The sequence below is a fragment of the Typopeltis vanoorti genome, chromosome 11 (assembly GCF_054136105.1).
Source record: "Typopeltis vanoorti isolate ZY-2024b chromosome 11, IOZ_Tvanoo_1.0, whole genome shotgun sequence".
Taxonomy (NCBI): Eukaryota; Metazoa; Arthropoda; class Arachnida; order Uropygi; family Thelyphonidae; genus Typopeltis; species Typopeltis vanoorti.
This window is the reverse complement of record NC_143559.1, coordinates 19853185-19869213: the sequence shown is the minus strand read 5'-3', so window position 1 is coordinate 19869213 and position 16029 is coordinate 19853185. Positions and strand designations below refer to the sequence as shown.

Genomic DNA, 16029 nt, shown 5'->3' with positions numbered 1-16029 from the left:
GATTCTCATTTGTGCTAACAGTTCGTGGTCTCCTCGAATGCCCTTTGCATTTGGCAGAACACTCCCAGCATGTCGTAACATCTTGATTAAGGCAATGATGACACTATTGTTTGAGGCATGCTTACAGAAATGACAAATAAACTGCTCACAATGTCATGGGGCCTGGATCATTTGCTCTAACAACTCCATAAGAATGAAAATTATGTCATGACACAACAATAAGCATCTTTTCTTTCAACGTCAACACCACTGCTACAGCTAAATGTAATGGTGTACACTCTACAAGTGCTCTTCTATTAATATGCATGCAGTTGAATGTTGAAGTTCAGTACTGTTTTTTTTTTTTTTTTGTACCATACCATATTTGTGAATGGAAAGGAGAGTAGTGTGAAAAATGAGAATGTGAGGAAAGGAATGCAAGATGGATAGGGAAATGGAGCAAATGGTGGCAGTGGTTTTGGGTCAGTATGGCAAGGTGGAGGTTGACAGGATAAAATATTTAGATGAATGTTGCTCAAGGTTGAGAAATGTAGAGGATGGAGACAAACAACATAGGAAAAATTGGCTTAGTGAGAAAAAGAAAGGTGATAATCAAAAAGTGATTTTAATTATAGTACTAATGATTGAAATGAAGAGACAGCATCAGGGAATAAGGAGAATGAATTTCTCGAGTTCATGAGGGAAACCATCTTAAACAATATGTCACAGAGGCACATGAGTGTTAAGAATCTTAGATCTGATCAAATCATCAGAGGATGTTATTGTAAATGGAGTGTCTAATCTTCCTCCAGTTAGTATGTAATCTATTCCAGTCATGTGATAACTTTTATGAGAAAATGATATATATGCAATTACAACACCAGTAATTGAAAAACTCATAGGAATATGAGTTTTTCATATGATATTACTCCCAGGATGAGTATGCTGAAATATTAATAATAATAAGAAGGTGGGTTCAGGACAAACAAAGATTATCAGGATCAGATTTCATTCTACAAACAGATGAAAACTTATGAAAATATAATAAGGCTCTGTACTTAAATTCTGTAGAAAGCATATAACAAGTGCAAAGAGAAAAGAATTTCAAGATGCCACAATTATATGGGATGAATGAACATAATAAAGAGAAATACATAGTCTGTATTTAAGTTAAGTCAGCAGCGCAAACTAAAGATGTACAGGTAGATGGTTTGATGTAAAATCAGGTGCAAGACAAGGGGTATATGCTATATCAAAATAAGCACTTTATGCAAATGATGTTATACTGCTAAACAAATCTAGTGCAAGTATCCAGGATTTATTTTTAAAACAAAACTGAGTAACTGCAGTAAAAATTTGGAATGGAAATCAATAAAAAGGTCAAAAAGTATGAAAATAGGTAGGAACATAGGAAAACTTCAACTGCATTCTGAATGGAGAACTTGCAGAACAAGTAAATTTCAGTTATTTAGGCACAATTTCAAATTAAATATGGAAATGTACAACAGAATAAACAAAGCTGGTATGGTGTGAAGCCAGATGAATAAATATATATGAAATAATAGAGAAATTAATTAAAACACTAAACTAGCAATAAACAAGATAGCATTCAAACCAATTATAATTTATGGATCTAGCAGTTGGGTTAAAAATAAAGCAGATGATCAAAGACTATACATCACAGATATGAGAGTTCTGAGAAAAATTAGAGGAGCAAACAGATGGCATTAATGGCAGAATCATATTATAAATGAAGATATTCTGAAAAATTTGACACTGTCAGCATTCAAGAATGTATGAGAAGAATTAAAGGTGGTATGGTTAGTTAAACAGAATCGAAGAGAAAAGGTTAGTAAAATAGGTGTTTAATGTCAAGATGGCAGAAAAAAGACTAATAAGAATACAAAGTTCTAGGTGGATTGATGCATCTAGAAGCAGAAATATAATATATGACAATACTGTAATGCTGACAAGTGACAGACTAATTTGGAGCAAAATTAATGATAGGAAATTAATAATAATGTCAACAGAATCATGTAGTACTGTCACAGTATCCTGTGCACCCCCTTGAATTCACATATCAGGAATTTGATAATGATATATATGTGGTGGGGGGGGGGTGGAAGGTAGAGAACCTCTTCAACTGAAGAGTTAGTCTCAATATGTAGGTAGCAGAGTCCCCTCTCCTGAAAAACTAATCTTTTGACTTTTGATTGTTCTATGCCACTGTACACACACAGATACATGTGGCTTCCTGTAATGAGTTCTGATACTTTGGTATGATATAAACATTATTATTACTATTGTTTTTGTTCATTGATTTTTTTTTTGTTTTCAGATTTCAAAAAAAAAAAAAAAAAAAAAAAAAAAAAAAAAAAAAACACTCCTCTGCATCGGAACACTAAATTAGCTGTATACAAGACTGTGTTCAAACCAATTTTAACTTATGGATCTGAGAGCTGGGTCAGAAGTAAAACACTTGACCAAAGACTAGAGACCGCAGATATGAGAGTCCTGAGAAAGATTAGAGGCGTGAACAGATGGCATCAATGGCAATATCATATAAAAAATGAGGATATGAGGAAAGAACTTGACATTGTCAGCATCCAGGAATGCGTTAGCAGAGCTAATCTCAGATGGTATGGTCACTTAAATAGAATGGGAGAGGAAAGATTAGCAAAACAAGTGTTCTCTGCCAGGTTGGCAGGAAAACGACCCAGAGGAAGACCAAGATATAGGTGGATTGATACGGTACAAAGTGCCTTAGACGATAGAAATATAAGATCTGATAATGTTGGAGTCTTGACAAGTAACAGACTGATTTGGAGGAAAATTGTAGATAGGAAGTTAGTAATGATGTAATTTTTTCATGTAGTACTGTCATATCCTGTACACCCCTTGAGGGTACACCGCAGGAATTTGATGATGATGATGATGATGATGATGATTTTTTTTTTTTTTTTTTTTTTTTTTTTGCACATCAGCAACTTGGTTATAATGTGCCATGAAACAGTCAAAAATATATGTAAAACCATAGTATAAATTATACATTAAGATAAAAGTATATACAAGAATGCTAAACTAGCTGCACTTATTTACAAAATGAGGCAGGTGATTAAAATGTTTATTTATTATTATTATTTTTTTTTTTATGGGGAACCCATCCACAAGAGGTTGGTCAACCCACAGCACACTGATACTATGGATGGACAAGAAGGAACTTGTTCACATTTATCTTGAAAAGCTGTGAATTGTATACCTTGGGAAACATATAAGATGGCAGACTATTCCAGAGGATGGCAGTGGAAGGGATGAATTAAGAGGAGGAGAAATTTTTTCGGTGAGTTTGCAGATGCACTGTGAGAAAGTGTTGGATAGTTACTGCACATGTTTGAACTGATTTGACAGAATGTTGGGGCTTAAAATTGATGCTGATTCCGATGAACAGCAGCCACAGAATATTTGTAGAAGATGCAAGCAACGGAAACTGAGAGCCTGTGTGAAAGTGAGCTTAGTGTATCAGTGAGTCAGAATCATTGATCAGTCTGACTGCCCTTTTCTGTACAGAGTCTAGTATCTTTAGGGAGCTCTTTGGGGCACCAGCCCAGACACGGGAGCAAAAGTTAGGAACTGTTTGGAATTAAAGTAACGCTTTGAGAAAAAAAAGAAATCCTAATTTTTTGGATGCAGAGGAGTTAATATTTGTAATGTGTTTGTGCAGCTTTGGCATACCTGTGGAAGAACGAAGGCTTAGATAGGGGGACAGGAACTTAGGGTGGAATGGAGAATAAATGTTTCCATGCAAATAAGTATTATTTCGGTGATCTGTTCAGCACACAAGTTTGGGTCAGATGGCTGGAAGCAATAACCCATCCAAGAAAATGTGGTGTAGTAGTTGCATATCCACATGGCTTTCTTGTAATGCCATGTATGAATGTGAGTGATTGTGTTCGTGTTGCTTCAGAAGAAGAGATCCATATGAGATTCTAGTCTGAACTACCAAGAGGACAGACATTACCAGTGTACTTGGACAGGTACTAGTGAGGAAGAAGTCCAAGATATTTGGAGAGTGGTTGTCTGGTATTCGAGTAGGCATGTGTACTACTTGTGCAGGGTTAGTGGTGATAACAAATGACTCAGCCCTTCTCTATTTGCTTGATCTGTGTATTGAAGTAGGAATGCCAGCTGGTGTTATGAACATCAGTCTCCAAGGAAAATGACCTCACTGTTAGGAAAGTCAGATTGAAGCATGTCGACTTTTAAGGAAAGGAAATCAAAAAGTTCAGAATGGTTGGTGGCATTAGGGAAGCAGTAGAGACAGCAAATGATGGTATGATGCAGTGCCAAAGTACTAACACACGGGGATGTCATTATCCCTCACAATAAGAAGCGTGCAGGAAGTTTTTTTGACGTGTAAGTGGAGGTTTCTGTGGTTTAGAAATTCATAAGGCATATTCCGGTAATTGGACCACATTTTTTTTTTTATTATTATTAAGCTAAAAGCACAATAAAGAAATAAAACCCGACAAGTTTCGTAAGTCATTTGACTTGCATCTTCAGGGGTAAAAGGTAACTGAAAGTTAAAACAACAAAAAAGAAATTAATAGTTCATACTATACAGTTGTAGCCATCTGACTGTTTATAAAATTAAAAAATCAGAATGCAGATGTAAAGCAGTGCTAAGTTTAAACAATGCTGGATGATGCCACTTTTTGTTGTTCATGATCATAATGTCCGAGGTCTGACTGAGGTATATTTTTTATCAAAGCTGACCAAACTTGGTGTAGAATTAAGCCTTGGTTTTTACTGCATTGTGTTGGAATTCTAAGCATGTTTGCAGCTTCTTTAAATTTCCTTATGTAACAGTTTTTTTTCTATATAAGACATGTTTGTTTTCTGACAGAGTACATTGTGGCTGGTGGAAGTGGTATGGAAAGCTAGACCTGATTTGTGTTCTCTTCTGTTTTGTACATCCTTTTGATGTTCGTTCATGCATATTTCCCCAGATCTTCCTGTCTATCCTACGTAGCAGATGCCGCAAGAACAATAAATTTTATAAACACCTGTTTTTTTTAAAGGATGATGTGGAGGTTTTGGGGGATATAGAAATCTTGAAATTTTTTCCAGCAGCAGAAAGGCAACTTTGATGTTATGTTTGTTTAGTAATTTAGCCATCTTGTCTGTAACATTCTTGATATATGGAAGCGTGATGGCGTTTTTGAAATTTTGTTTCTGTGGGATGCTTGTAGGAGGTGTGTGGAGGATTTTTATGATAGTCTTGGGTTCATAACCATGTTTTTTGAGGATCTGTGTTAAATATTCCAATTCTTCATTTCTCTGTTTGGTTGACTTGTTACAAAGTAAATCATGCTTGACAAGAAATTATATTCTTGTTTAATCCTTTACTTAAAGGTGAATAAATGCAGTTTTCATGTGAAGTAGCTTCACAACTAGGTTACTTGTATATAGAGGAAATCGACTTCATTGCTATGCATTATGAAAAAGGTGACTGCCCAAACCTATTTCGACCTCTTCATTACTAAATGCCAGGGCTTCCATAAACTAGGTGATCCATCAAATCAATCTAACTTCAATGAGTGACCTGAAGGATTAATGTGACTTGTTAGCTCTTAATCACGTCAAGAAACTCAGCAGTGGTTCTACTCGGTGACAGGCATAAACCCACCACTGAGCAGAACTGCTTATTTTCCAATGCAAGCACCCAGTGGGGGCCCTGATCAAGTCCACTTCAGTAGGAACCAGACCCAGAAAGATACCAAGGTTGAATTAATGCAGAAGTCTTACATTTTCATATACAAGTAGCAACAAGGTGTATCTCCTTATTATTAAAATACTCTGCTCTGGATTAGAGATAGCAGGTAGAAAGTTTTTTCACTTGGATATTTGTAAATCATAACTGACAAGTCAAAAATCTTGTCAATTATGATTTACTTTGATAAGTCATATTGACAAGAAATTATTATTATTATTATTATTATTGTCCCGGGCAACTCCAAGGAGTCGACAGACTCATCGAGGGAGGCCCTAACATCATGCCAAGAACAACTATTCGACATTGACACAGTATCTATCATACCCTGCTTTGAACTCATTCACGGTCGTAACACCCACAACAGACTCTGGAAGCTTATTCCACTCATTCACCACTCTCCAAGTAAAAAACCTAGCTCTAACACCCATGTCAACCACGCTCTTGCCCAGCTTCCATGCATGGCCTCTAGTCCTCCCACCACCAGTCATATTTTCAAAAATATCTTCTGGATCAATCTTGTAGAAACCCTTCAGTAATTTGAATGTCTCAATCATATCACCCCTCCTTCGCCTATCGTCCAATCTCTGCAACCCACAAATCTTCAACCTATTCTCATAAGGTTCATTCCACAGACCTTCTATCATCTTGGTCACTCGTCTCTGGATCCTCTCCACTTCCTCCCCATCACGAAGAAACCCTGGTGCCCATAACTGGGCACAGTAGTCCAGATGGGGTCTTATCAAGGCTCAATACAGAGGAACAACAACTTATTTGTTTCTGCATGTTAAAGTATTTTTCAGAAGCCAAGTGATTTGATGAGCTGATTTAGTCACTTTTGCAATGTGCCCCCTAAACTTCAATTCCCTATCCACCAACACTCCCAAATCCCTGGCCTCATCAATCTCCTGGAGTACGGTTCCACCAATGCGATATACTGCTGCTATTCTTTTCACCCCAAAGTGCATAACCTTACACTTTGCCACATTAAATTGACATCCATTTTTCCTAGCCCAGTCCTCCAAACTATCCAAATCATCCTGTAACATTTTGACATCCTGTGCACTCGCAATTGCTCTACCCAACTTTGCATCATCAGCAAACAAGTGAACACTTCCTCTCAAATCCTTTCCAATATCATTGATGAACAAATTGAAAAGCAGTGGTCCAACAACAGAGCCCTGCGGCACACCACTAGTCACAAGCCGTCTTTTAGACTCCACTCCTGCATAAACCACTCTCTGGTATCTCTCCTTCAACCACCCTTCTATCCATCTCACCAACCCTATATCTATCCCCATCTGCTCCAGTTTACTGATTATGGTTCCATGTGGTATCCTGTCAAAGGCCTTGGCAAGGTCCAATAGTATCACTGTAAACCCATTACCCCTATCCAGTTCAGCCGTCACTGTGTTATAGAACGTGAGCAAGTTACTGAGGCATGATCTACCCTTCACAAAACCATGTTGTCCCCCATACAATATCCCATTTTCATCTATCCAATCCTGTATTCTTTTCTTGACTAATTTCTCTAAGACCTTGACAATGATTCCTGATATGCTAATCGGTTGGTAATTTACAACAGCAGTCTTGGAACCACCTTTATGCAGTGGAACTATTTTCCTCTCTTTCCACCCCCCTTGGGACTAACCCAGACCCGAGATTCAAATTAAACAAAATGGTCAAGGGTACTGACAATTCTTTAGCTGCTTCTCGTACGACACGAGCTGGTATACCATCCAATCCCACGGATGTATTGACATTGAGGTTATGCAATAGACTACTCACCTCCACTTCATTCACCACAATTCCCATATAATCTGCTGGTTTATTCATTTCTGCAATCTCACCACCTGGATGATATATACTTGCAAAATGCTCACTCAGTAACTCAACTATATTAACTGATTCAGTTACCTCCCTAGCATCGGCATTCTTTAAAATCATTCTGCCATGTACATTTTTCCTTTTACTTGCTACATATCTAAAAAACTGTTTAGGATTCTCTTTAGCCTGCATGGCCAATGTTCTTTCGTAATCCCTTTTTGCTTTTCTTACCACACTTGTTACCCTTCTGGCCTGCGCTTTATACCGTTCATGTGCCTGCCGGTCACCTTTCTCCTTAAATTCCCTCCATAGTTGTTTCTTTTTTTTGCAGCTCAAGCTTAATGGTGTTATTCATCCATTTAACCCCTACTTGATTTATTATTCGGACTCTAGGTATACAGTCAGCCATTGCTTCATGCAAACACTTCTTAACTGCCTCCCATGCACTATCAACCTCAAGTCCTTGCAGTTGTACATGCCATGGCACTGAACCAACTGTGATGTTTGTTTTCTTTTCTATCCAACTTGTTCTATTTATTTTTCTTAAGCATTTCATTTCAAATGCCAGTAGTTTTTTCTCCTCTCTTTTTTTTTTAACTGTCCATGCTTCTGCTCCATAGATGACTGTTGGTATAATTATTGCTTCATATAATTTGATTTTGGCTTATTTAGATATCTTGTTTGTTTTCCAGATTTTCTGTAATTTTCCCATGGTGGTCCATCCTATCGCTATTCTGTGTTTGATTGTTTTGAGTTCATCTATTGTTTCTGTTAGTTTTGATCCAAGGTATATGAAGTTGTCTACTTGTTCTAATTGTTCTCCATTTAGGGTGGCTGAGATGGTAGTTCTGTTCCTCCCTCTTTTCATCACTTTTGTCTTTTGTATATTTATTGTCATGTCATATGTTTTACAGGTTTCATTTAGCTTGTTGATCAACTTTTGTAGTTCATTTGGGGTTCTTGCAAGAAGGATGAGATCATCTGCATATTTGATATTACTTATGTTTAAACCGTTGACATTGATTCCAGGCTCATTGTCTATTGCTTTCTTTACAACTTCTTCTAGATATATGTTGAATAGGCATGGGAATAATGGGCATCCTTGCATTACTCCTTTTTGGATCTCTATGGGTTCTGTTGTGAGTGTGGCCTTTTTAATTATTGCATTTGTCTTAGAGTAATATTTTATCAGAAACTGTATTATATATTTGTCTATTGCTTTTTCTAGTAGAATTTTGAGAAGGATTTCCAGATGGGGTCTTATCAAGGCTCAATACAGAGGAACAACAACTTATTTGTTTCTGCATGTTAAAGTATTTTTCAGAAGCCAAGTGATTTGATGAGCTGATTTAGTCACTTTTGCAATGTGCCCCCTAAACTTCAATTCCCTATCCACCAACACTCCCAAATCCCTGGCCTCATCAATCTCCTGGAGTACGGTTCCACCAATGCGATATACTGCTGCTATTCTTTTCACCCCAAAGTGCATAACCTTACACTTTGCCACATTAAATTGACATCCATTTTTCCTAGCCCAGTCCTCCAAACTATCCAAATCATCCTGTAACATTTTGACATCCTGTGCACTCGCAATTGCTCTACCCAACTTTGCATCATCAGCAAACAAGTGAACACTTTCTCTCAAATCCTTTCCAATATCATTGATGAACAAATTGAAAAGCAGTGGTCCAACAACAGAGCCCTGCAGCACACCACTAGTCACAAGCCGTCTTTTAGACTCCACTCCTGCATAAACCACTCTCTCGTATCTCTCCTTCAACCACCCTTCTATCCATCTCACCAACCCTATATCTATCCCCATCTGCTCCAGTTTACTGATTATGGTTCCATGTGGTATCCTGTCAAAGGCCTAATAGTATCACTGTAAACCCATTACCCCTATCCAGTTCAGCCGTCACTGTGTTATAGAACGTGAGCAAGTTACTGAGGCATGATCTACCCTTCACAAAACCATGTTGTCCCCCATACAATATCCCATTTTCATCTATCCAATCCTGTATTCTTTTCTTGACTAATTTCTCTAAGACCTTGACAATGATTCCTGATATGCTAATTGGTTGGTAATTTACAACAGCAGTCTTGGAACCACCTTTATGCAGTGGAACTATTTTCCTCTCTTTCCACCCCCCTTGGGACTAACCCAGACCCGAGATTCAAATTAAACAAAATGGTCAAGGGTACTGACAATTCTTTAGCTGCTTCTCGTACGACACGAGCTGGTATACCATCCAATCCCACGGATGTATTGACATTGAGGTTATGCAATAGACTACTCACCTCCACTTCATTCACCACAATTCCCATATAATCTGCTGGTTTATTCATTTCTGCAATCTCACCACCTGGATGATATATACTTGCAAAATGCTCACTCAGTAACTCAACTATATTAACTGATTCAGTTACCTCCCTACCATCGGCATTCTTTAAAATCATTCTGCCATGTACATTTTTCCTTTTACTTGCTACATTGTTTAAACCGTTGACATTGATTCCAGGCTCATTGTCTATTGCTTTCTTTACAACTTCTTCTAGATATATGTTGAATAGGCATGGGAATAATGGGCATCCTTGCATTACTCCTTTTTGGATCTCTATGGGTTCTGTTGTGAGTGTGGCCTTTTTAATTATTGCATTTGTCTTAGAGTAATATTTTATCAGAAACTGTATTATATATTTGTCTATTGCTTTTTCTAGTAGAATTTTGAGAAGGATTTCTCTGTTGATGTTATCGAAAGCTTGTTTAAAGTCCACAAAACAACAATATAGTTCTTTATGGTCTTCCCAGCTGAGTTCTGCTAATTGGTGCAATGTGAAAATTTGGTCTATTGTTGAATAGTTTCCTCGGAAACCAGCTTGTTCTATGCCTATCATTTCTTTGTAGGTGTTTTTTAATCTATTTTGTAGAATTCTTATGAATATTTTATAGGTGTGAGGGAGTAAATTGATTGGTCTGTAATTTCTGCAGTCTCTTTTGTCTCCTTTCTTGTATATTGGGATGATCTTTCCAGTTCTCCAGTCATCTGGGATCTCTCCTGTTTGTAGTATTTTATTGAATAGGGTTGTTAAATATTCTATTGATATGCTGCCTGCATATGACCACAGTTCAGTAGGGATAGTATAGTATCAATGCCTGGTGCTTTATTGTTTTTCATCTGTTTTATTGCGTATCTAACTTCTTCTTGTAAAATTTTTGGGTGATCATTATTTTCTTCTATTGTTGGCATTGTAGTTTTGTTTCCTTGGTGGAAGATAGTCTTAAAATGGTTTGACCAGATTTTTCTTATATATTCAATATTCCTGGTTTCAGTCATCTTGTTGTTCATCATTGTTACTGCTTTTGCTGAGAATTCCTTTGTAATTTCTCTTACAGTATCAAGGAAGACTTTTAGGTTGTTTTGTTGGTATGCTTCTTGGCATTTCTTAGCTTTTTCTTCTAACCATTTTTCTTTGGCTTTTTTGCATAGGTTATCAACTTTATTTTTTAGTGCTCTGTATTTTTCTCTATTCTCTTCATTGTTTTGTTGGTTTACAAGTATCTTGGCCTCTCTTTTCTCTTCTATGGTAGCTATGATTTCTTGGGTTATCCACTATTTGTTTATTTTGGGTTTAGAACCTAGTGTGTCTTTTGCAATTGATAACACTATTTCTTTTCCTTCTTCCCAGAATTTTCCACTGTTCTGTAAGATGGAGGGTTTTAATTTCAAGCACATCTGTTCTAAAAATTGACCTCTGCTTGAGCTATCTTTTAGGTTTGATAGGTTGATGTTTTCTTCTTTTCTGATATTATTTTTCCTGTTGAATTTTATCTTCACTTTGGCAGTTAATATTTCGTGGTCAGTGTCAAAATCAAAACTTCTTAATGTTCGTACATTATTTACTGATCTTTTCCATTGTTTGTTTATGATGATATAGTCTATGCAGTTCTTTATATTACCATCTGGGGATGTCCATGTATATTTATTATTAGGGCGTTGATAGAACAATGTGTTTGTAATCATTAGATCGTTTGCTTTACAGAAGTGGAGTAATTGTTCTCCTCTGTCGTTAAGCTCTCCGTATCCAAATTTCCCCATCACATCTTTTTTGTCTGCTGTGAACTGTCCTATTTTAGCATTAAAATCTCCCATCACTATCATGAGTTCTCTATTTTTGGGATTATCTATTTCCTGTTGTAGTTCTTCATAGAAATTTTCTATTTCTTCCTCTGAATGGTTACTGTCTGGTGCATACATTTGGATTATTTTAATTGTTTGACCTTTTTCTTTTGCTTGAAGTTTGGCTGTTATTATTCTAGGAGACACTGAGTTTATTTCAATTACTGAGTGTGTAAGTTTCTTTTCAATTAGTAATGCAACTCCTTCTCTGTGTATGTTATCTTTTCTTCCTGAGAAGTACAGTCTTCCTTCTGGTAAATCCATGAATCCATCTCCGCACCAATGTGTCTCTGATAAACCTAAAATACTCCATTTCAGTCTTTTTAAATTTTCCTGGACTAATTGTAATTTTCCAGGTCGGTATAGTGATCTTATGTTGAGGGTCGCTACATGTTTCACATCCTTGGCTGACCACATTGCTGATTTCTCACCTACTCTATGTGGTCTTTGAGTAGGCGCGTCGGTTGTCCCGTACGAAGTAGCACTATCTCGGTTTGTAGACTTTCTCCTGCTCATGAAAGTTACTGGCAAAATAATGTAGCCAGCTTGCCATGCCTCTGCTACATCCTTTGGTCCACGGCTCTTTATTCAGAGCAACCCATTTGGGTTTCCCCCATCCGCCCCTTGGGGGACGCGCCTGGTAGGAGTGTGGTCTCCCCCAAGTAAAATTCATGCATACAAATCTAAAAATCTGAACCTATTTACAAATGGCCTGTTTGAAAGATAGTTAATAGCTTGCTGCAACTGTCTCTCTATGATGCTTATATTATAGGAATGATAAAAGATGGTAAAATCATCCACACAGAGAGCATTAATTACAAATGGAGAAATTTGTTCTTTTTATAAGGTCAGCACTGACACTCAACAACATAACCCTCTGGGACTTCCTCCTCTTGCAGAAAGAGTCAAGAGAGGGTTATCCCACACAAACATGGAAGATTCACTTAGATATAAAGTTTTTAATCAAGTGAAGTTTCCTCTGAAAACAAAGTGTGTCATATGCTTTTTCAATGTCAATGAAAACTGAGGGAAAGCATCTGTAGTGGCAGTTGTTATAATTAATGAACAAGAGTGGAGTGCTATTTTCAGAAGTCAGACAGTGTCTGGGAATAAAGGTTCTTGTTCTCCAGTAATCCTAAAAGATGACCCTTAATAATTTTTTCCAAGATTTTACATACTCAACTGGTCAAAGCAATTAGATGGTAATTTTTTGGCAGTTTTGGGTACTCACCTAGCTTTGAAAATTCAACAATAATTGCCTTTTGTCATTCTGGAAATTCATTCTTGCAAAAAATTATCTTGAATAAGTAGAGCAGCTGATCCATGGACAATAGTGAAAGATGCTTGACTATCTCATCTGGTGATTCAGAGGTTGATCAGTTGAAGCAAAGCAGTTTTCAGTTCTTATTTCCTGAATAGACTGTTGTATTTTCTAGACCACTTGAAGGGAGAAGAGTGATGTTTATCTGCTCAGCTTTTTTTTCTTTTCTTCTTTTTCCTTTTTTTTTTTGTACTAGCTATACTGCTAAGCTACACACTGTTATCTATTGAGGACTGATGCCCCATTGAATAATGTAACATTTGTCTTATCATATGTCACATTCTGGTGGAATTCCAGCACTTCATTTAAAAGAGGGATGTAGTTTTTACTGATCTTACTGAGCTACATATACTAAGGAAGATTTTGTCAAGACACAAACTGCATGAAATCTCTCCCAAACATACATTTGAACATAAACACACTACTTGATTTTTACATTTTTTAATGTTATTTACTTATTTAATCATTTGTTTTTTTTATTACCTTGTATACTCTGTAACCTTTGTGATGGCACAGAATGATCTTTACTGTCCTTGTGACAATAAACTCCAAACCAACCAACTGTCACCACCATAAGCCTTGGGTCTATCTCAAAATCATGGAGAACGAGACTAATTGCAACACTGTTGACCCTTGTATGCAACAATGCTAGCTGATGATCCTAGCAGGATCATTCATGGCCACCATTTTTGCAAAAGCAGGGCCCAAAGTAGTGCAAAACTACCAGAATCCCTCTTTCTGGATCCCAGTGATGGTAGTCTGAAAATCTGGAGAGTAAAAAAGATTCAGGAGAAGCAGAGTGAAGAATGCGGGAAAAAAAGAACAGGCACAGACGAAAAATGAAAGTGGATATTGCCATCACTATAAAACAACATTTTTTTAAATTTTGGTAATTAAATGAATAATTAAATTAGGTTACTAATGTCTACATTCTTGTCTGAGTTTATTCCTGAAATTTTTATACAATCAATATCCACCAACAATAAAAATGAACATGCAAAATTAATGAGTTTTCATTAATAAGCAGCATTTGTTAGCAGCAATGGTGAGCTGTATTCCACGGATGACAAACAATATTAAACAGTATCTACATGCGAAAAAGAGGCTATGGAAGAGATATAAGGAAACAGGTGAAAAGAAGATGCATGAAGAATATAAGACACAGGCCAGAAGAGTGACTAGTATGGTAAGCAAGGCAAAACTGGAATATGAGAAAAGATTGGCCCTTAGATCCAAGGAAAATCCTAGGAGAATTTTTTTAGCTATGTAGCCAGTAGGAGAAGAAATGACTGTGGAAGAATGACATTGTAGGATAAAAATGGGAATAGAGTGACTGATGCAGAGGACATAGTGGAATTGTTCAATGAACACTATATTGGAGTATTTCATCCTGGAGGAGTCAATTTGAATACTAGAGGGATAGAGTAGGTTCGAGGTTTAGAGGTGGAGGAGAGAGTGTGTTCCACATACTGAGTACTCTGGATGTTAGTAAAGCTGTGGGACTGGATGGTATTTCACCAAGTTTTGAGAGAATGTGCTAAGGAACTGACAGTGCCCTTGACCTGGCTTTTCCATGAAAGTCTGGCTGCGGGAAAGGTGCCCATGGAATGGAAGGAATATAAGATAGTGCCACTGCATAAGGGCAGTAGCAGACTGGAAGTGTCTAATTATAGGCCAGTTTGTGTGTCATCAGTAGTTAGTAAGTAAGATCTTGGAGAAAGTAGTGCGGGACCATATACAGCATTCGGCAGATGAGGGTAATGTTATCAGTGAGAGTCAACAAGGATTTGTGCAGGGGCACTCTTGTTTTAGCAATATGCTTGCCTTTTACAATAAAGTTACAAGAGCATTTGATGAGGGAAAGGCATATACTGCCATTTTCCTACACTTAGGAAAGCCATTCGACAGGGTGCCATATGATAAGCTGATATTCAAGTTGCAGCATATGGGTCTGGATGTCAGATTGGTCAACTGGATTCAGAATTGGCTGTCCGATAGGTATAAGAGAGTTGTGTATGGTGGAGCAATATCAAAGAGGCAGAAGGTTATTACAAGTGGGGTTCCACAGGGCTCAGTACTGGGACCTATATTGTTTAACCTTTATATCAATGACATTGTCCATGGATTGCAAGGGGATATTCGGTTGTTTGCGGATGATGCAAAGCTGGGAAGGGTTATTAGTAATAGTGTAGATGTGGTAGCCCTGCAAGAGGATTTGAATAAGCTAGATAGATGGGCAAATGAATGGGGGAGTGTCAGTTTAATGCAGCAAAATGAGGTTTGGGGTTTGAGATCTTGAGGTTTGGGAAACATCGATGGGACGCTGCATACTCTATGGGAGGAGTTATACTGGAGGAAGTAAGGGAGACAAGAGATCTGGGGTTGATGATTGATAGAAACCTGAAATTTAGGGGACATATTGCAAAGTAGTGAAGGTAACACAGAGGATTGCTGTAATAATGAGAAGGACACTGACCTGCAGAGATAAAATGGTTATCATTCCATTGTATAAGACTCTGATTAGACCACACTTAGACTATTGTTCTCAGATCTAGTCCCCAGGATTTGAAGGGGATAAATTAACTGTGGAAAGGGTACAAAGGTGGATAACAAAGATGGTGTTGGGACTGTACAATGTTAGTTATGAGGATCAGCTGAGGAAGTGTGGACTGCAGAGTTTGGTGGATAGAAGAAGGAGGGGTGATATGATAGAGAATTTTAAACTGTTGAGAGGTGGTTACAGGGTTGACACTGGGGAGTTCTTTCGCTTGGTTGAACAGCGGGAAGCAGTCATGACAAGGGGCCATCCCTGGAAGTTACGAAAGGAAACTGTGAGAAAGAGGGTGAGGAGTGGTTTCTTTGTGTGGAGGGGGGGTTGAACCATGGAATGCATTGCCTGATGGAGTGGTGAGAGCAAGAACGGTCAATGCATTTAAGGAGTGGTATTATAGACT

The 16029-nt window shown here is 37.5% G+C and overlaps 1 protein-coding gene across 3 annotated transcripts in view; it reads right to left on the bottom strand.

Moving 5' to 3' along the window:
- LOC150101351 (methionine synthase-like) overlaps positions 1-16029 on the bottom strand; it is an 815136-nt gene that overhangs the window by 136590 nt on the left and 662517 nt on the right. The window lies entirely within an intron of this gene.